This window comes from Schistocerca cancellata, chromosome 1 (assembly GCF_023864275.1).
Source record: "Schistocerca cancellata isolate TAMUIC-IGC-003103 chromosome 1, iqSchCanc2.1, whole genome shotgun sequence".
In the NCBI taxonomy this organism is placed as follows: domain Eukaryota; kingdom Metazoa; phylum Arthropoda; class Insecta; order Orthoptera; family Acrididae; genus Schistocerca; species Schistocerca cancellata.
This window is the reverse complement of record NC_064626.1, coordinates 754,875,105-754,881,091: the sequence shown is the minus strand read 5'-3', so window position 1 is coordinate 754,881,091 and position 5,987 is coordinate 754,875,105. Positions and strand designations below refer to the sequence as shown.

Below are 5,987 nucleotides of genomic sequence, written 5' to 3'. Positions count from 1 at the left end.
ATTAATTTGCGTATTTTGATATATCTGTTTTTTATGACCATGTACTCTGATTAATTTTGTAAATAGTATTCCATTTCTTGATACTGTTAGGAATTTTGATTTTAGAATAGCTAAACCATTTTCTATGTTTTCTATGAATTTTAATATGTTGTCAACCTGTTTTATTTTGTGCAAGATGACAGAGTGGAATAAGATTAGGAGTGTCTCCACTCAATTATTATCGTCTAAAAATTGGTTTATGGTTAATTAGACGAAGGCTAAATTTTGTTGATGTTTTGAGCATATGCATTTCCGCTGTTTCTTTTTTTGGGACATTTTCTGAGTCTGTTTACGTTACACGAACATCCTCAGACAATGTGGGGCACGTGTAACGCCGGAAATGCATATCCTCCTATTTCCATCTATTGCACTGCAAATTTTTTCCTTATTTTGTTACCTGAAGATATAACATTTCTGTGTCTTTGTATATTGTAATTGTTTTACTATTTGTATATATATGCATTTATGTCGATGTATAATTGGTTTGTTTCGTAAATATTATTTGTATTTTTACGCTGGGTCTTGCCTAGGGAAGACTGCTATCGAACGATTACATCGATAGGTCGTGTGAAGAATCAAAGTGTGTAGGATCTTTGGTAGTGTTAACTCTGCCGCATGGAGTGCGGGCTGAGCAGAGAGAGTCTGGTTGGGGTAGTGCGGTTGAGCAGGTGTGTTGTGTGACGCTCCCGCGAGCTGCTGCGCTTTCGGGGTTTGGCAGCATGTAATTGCGCTCAACTTGCGATGATAGTTTCTGACATGGTGTCGCGGACGGGAAGCATTAGCTGGCGCACATCAAGAGCCCGTTTCGTCTGGTGACCGTGGCGCGCCAACATCCAGCTTCTGCAACAGCGATGGCCGACAATGAGTGACTGTCGTCACCTCCTCGATCGACTGCTTCAAACCTTCAATCAGCCAACAAGGAAGACTGGAAGCACGTAAAGTTTTAGAACTGTATGGCAGACCTCAGCTTTTCAAACTTTTAAAATTTGTGTCACCAAATTACAGCAACGTAGCATGAACCTTTGTTGCTCATTGTCCCAATTGCATTACCAAGCAGGGTCCCTTCCTTTTCTGGAATCAACCCGAGTGTCGTTGAAATTCAGACGCCAGCGTTAAAGTAACATCATTTCACTGCTTTAATTTCAAAGTTCAGTTAAGGTGTTTATAGCTGGCTACAGTATTTAGATTACACAAGCACAAATTAAGAGTGTGAGTTTTGTTACCATATTTTAGCTTACCTGTGACTGCAGCTCAGCTTGGTACGTGCTAAATTTTACTATTGTTAATTGTTCAGAATCATTTAATTCAAGTTCAATGTTAAATCCCTTATTTCTAAATTGCGTAGATTCAAGTAGCTTTTGAAATGATTGTTGAGGTAGTCCAAGGCTAACCGTATTTTACTGAATTTCGATGTGCTTCAGAAAGAAAGCTCACTATTAAATTCAGTCACTAAATTAACTTTCGATTTTCCTGTTTTATTAATTCTTATGCTAAATTAAGTCATAGTGTAGCGAAATTTATTACTTCTGACAAACTTTCAGTTTTCACACTGCACGTGTCAACCTTCAGTTGCCACGCTTCTAGTGCTAATTATATGTGTAATAACCTTCCTTTTTCAGTTACTATAGTAATTGTCCTTCGGACTGGCGACCGTAATTTCCCCCAAATCTCAAATATCTAATTACCGCTAGTTAATTGTTAACGTAACGGCCGCACATTTACTTTCTTTATTAACTTTACCCCTTTTCCAAATTAATTTCCAACTGTTTCATTAGCATTTTTTCCTTTCATTTAGATGTAACCCTTTCCTCCCTCTTTACCGACAGATTAACTTCGGTCACGATTGCTTTTCCCAAATTTCCATTAGGTACACGCGGTTTAATTTTTCACTGTCATTAAGGACGATAAGTGAGGGGGAGGTTACAGGCTGAGTGCACCCAGAAAAATGGCAACAGCCCATGGTGGTCCGGATGGTCGCCCATCCAAGTCCCAGCCACGCCCGACAGCGCTTAACTTCGGTGATCTGACGGGAACCGGTGTAACCACTGTGGCAAGGCCGTTGCCCTAACTTCCCTCCTGAATAAAGCACATTATGTTGGATGTTAACCAGCACCAGACATTGTGGATAAGCAATGGAACTTGCAGTTTCCCAGTGATGATATCTCTAACAAATGCTAAACTCTTAGCCATTACAACACGATCACTTTTGCGGGAAACAATACTTACGACAGAGATAATATTAACTACCTCCTCGAAACAAGAAATATGTCAAGGCGGAATGAAAACCAAAGTTTTTTGCTACTGCTTGTGAATGACGTAGATACATAATATCAAATTTCTCTAATTGTACAGTGTGCAGTATCGTAGATTTTTAATTATTGATCATATTTATTCGCACTCCTTTAAAAAACTACACATATTTCAACGTTAGGGAACTCAGTTGTGCCGCGCGGGATTAGCCGAGCGGTCTCAGGCGCTGCAGTCATGGACTGTGCGGCTGGTCCCAGCGGAGGTTCGAGTCCTCCCTCGGTCATGTGTGTGTGTGTATTCGTCCTTAGGATAATTTAGGTTAAGTAGTGTGTAAGCTTAGGGACTGCTGACCTTATCAGTTAAGTCCCATAACATTTCACACACATTTGGACATTTTGAACTCAGTTGTTCTTATAATTAATACTCCTCCTTTTCACCTAAGGAAAAACTTCGGAAAGAAAGAGATATTTACGGGTCTTCGATGAAATCTATCGCACATAAATTTCCAGCGCCTGCCACATTATTAAAAGCTTAATCTAGAGCCCAAATTAAATATTTTGTGTTGTTATTTATTGCGACAAATTTTTCTCGTATGGGAATTATCGAGTCACAAACAGACTGTAGTTGCTAAAACAGCAAGCAGCCGGATTGTTTGTGAAGTCAGCTGTCTTGTGCATAAAGTGAGAGACGAGACGCTCGCTTATTGGCTTCCTTCGCTAAGGACTGTACAGCGTCTCCAGCTTTCAGGGCTTAAGCCGCTTTTAATTAGGATGCGACGCTACACCTCCAGAAAATGTTTTCACTTCACAGAACGAGGCTAAAAGCCCGGAGGATGCTATATCAGAGGAAGTTCCTGAACCAGGAGCTGAAATTTAACTCTTTAGAAGGATTAGACAGTAAATAATAGAACATTTACGTGGACTGGCGTAATTTTAACCCTGCCAAAATTCGAGACATAAGACAAGTCAGTATCGAGAGTGATTTCGTTTGTTAACGAAGTTTTATTTGGTTGCGGTTTGACCGATCATTTGACTTGCCTGTACCGCCTTCTTCTGTGTTGTTTAACATTACTTTCCCACTAAATACATTTAAGACTACTCTGGCCACGACGTGATATAAATAAGTGCAGGGAATCGCAAAAGAGGTATTTTCATGCAATAATTATCGAACAGCTCAGCTACCTACCAAGGCATAATATATTTTGGGTGCTTCTTTATCTTATGAAGAGAAGTTCCTTAAAGGTGCAAAGCTATTTTTTTCACCATTGTTATTGCTGCTCCTAATGCACATTTTTAAACCATTTGACACGGCTATCCACAGCCATTACAGGTCATGCTGAGCAGTCTATGGATGATCTGGTTATCTAGGTCTATTTGGAGCAGTTTTCATCGTTTCAGTTTTGTTAACACTCCTTTCGTTGCGAATTTTTAAATCAAATCAAATAAATCGAATGACTTGGAAGTGTTCCTTTATCATATATATATCAAACAATCTGGCTGCCTGCTGTTTTGGCAACTACATTCTGTTTGTGACTCGACAATTCCCATATATCGCCGATAAAGGAAACATCATAGAAATTCGTTGAGACGTGATAGACAAACAAACATAATGTAAAGACACTAGGTGGATAAATATTATTGGAAGAAGTGTACAATTATATTGCAGAAAACGTGTCAAGTGAGACTATTTATCAGTAATCTCAATTCAAACGAATAGCTGTTAGACTTTGACAGTATTGTGGCTGGTAACTACTTCACTTAGCAGCCAATTCCCAGAGCTACACACGACAACTGCGAGACAGTATGACAGTAAGATAATAAGACTGGGAACAGTGGACTTAAGAGACTACTGCTGCGAGACGATGTGTCTGTGTGACAGCCAAACTGTGAGATAGGCTGATTGTGAGACAGCGCAACTACCAGACAGTACGAGTGCGACACACAATGACTGTGAGAGAGTACGACTGTGAGACAATACCACTGTGAATGTAACTCCATCCTCTGTCTGGAGTGAGGGACTACAGCTGGTCAATTTACAATAATCCAATACCAATCGCCGTTATTTAGGTTTTAATTTTGGGCTACCAGTTTCAACAATACATTATGTCATCTTCAGGCCTGCTTAAATCGAGTAACCTTTTTGTTACAAAATACAGCAGCTCTTTCAATTGATCTTGTGAAGATTATTACGGGCATGTATGCTCCTTGGACAGCTGTCAGAAACTCAGACATGCCTGTGATCATCTTAACGAGACCAGTTGAAAGTGCTGCTGTACTGTATGACACGAAGGTTACTAGATTTAAACAGTCCTGAAAATGACATGATGTATTGTCGAAACTGGTAGCCTAAAACTAAAATAAAAATAACGGCGATTGGTATTGGCTTACTGCGAATACCACTGTGAGACAGTTCAACTGCGAGATACTACTCCTGTGAGATGGTACAACTGTGAGACAACCAAACTGTCAGGCAGGCTCACTGTGAGACAGTACGACTGCCATAGAGTACGACTGCGAGACAGTATGACTGTGAGACAATACCACTGTGAGACAGTACCACTGTGAGACACTTAGACTGCGATAGACTATTGCTGTGGATGGTACAACTGTGAGACAGCCCAATTGTAAGGCAGTCTGACTGTGAGACAGTACAACTGCCATAGAGTACGACTGCGAGACAGTATGACTGTGAGACAATACCACTGTGAGACACTTAGACTGCGAGAGACTATTGCTGTGGATGGTGCAACTGTGAGACAGCCCAACTGTAAGGCAGTCTGACTGTGAGAAAGTAAAACTGCTATAGAGTACTACTGTGAGACAGTATGACTGTGAGTCAATACCACTGTGAAACACTTAGACTGCGACAGACTATTGCTGTTGATGGTACAACTGTGAGACAGCCCAATTGTAAGACAGTCTGACTGTGAGACAGTACAACTGCCATAGAGTACGACAGTGAGACAGTATAACTGTGAGACAATATGACTGTGAGACAGGACCACTGTGAAACACTTAGACTGCGATAGACTATTGCTGTGGATGGTACAACTGTGAGACAGCCCAATTGTAAGGCAGTCTTACTGTGAGACAGTACAACTGCCATAGAGTACGACTGCGAGACAGATGACTGTAAGACAATACCACTGTGAGACAGCACCACTGTGAGACACTTAGACTGCGAGAGACTATTGCTGCGGATGGTACAACTGTGAGACAGTCCAACTGTAAGGCAGTCTGACTGTGAAACAGTACAACTGCCATGGAGTACAACTGCGAGACAGTATGACTGTGATACAATACCACTGTGAGACACTTAGACTGCGAGAGACTATTGCTGCTGATGGTACAACTGTGAGACAGCCCAACTGTAAGGCAGTCTGACTGTGAGAAAGTAAAACTGCTATAGAGTACTACTGTGAGACAGTATGACTGTGAGTCAATACCACTGTGAAACACTTAGACTGCGACAGACTATTGCTGTTGATGGTACAACTGTGAGACAGCCCAATTGTAAGACAGTCTGACTGTGAGACAGTACAACTGCCATAGAGTACGACAGTGAGACAGTATAACTGTGAGACAATATGACTGTGAGACAGGACCACTGTGAAACACTTAGACTGCGATAGACTATTGCTGTGGATGGTACAACTGTGAGACAGCCCAATTGTAAGGCAGTCTGACTGTGAGACAGTA

The 5,987-nt window shown here is 41.0% G+C and overlaps 1 pseudogene; it reads right to left on the bottom strand.

Moving 5' to 3' along the window:
- Positions 1 to 1,985: 1,985 nt before the first annotated feature.
- Positions 1,986 to 2,103, bottom strand: LOC126102009 (5S ribosomal RNA; annotated as a pseudogene).
- Between the last annotated feature and the right edge of the window lie 3,884 nt (positions 2,104 to 5,987).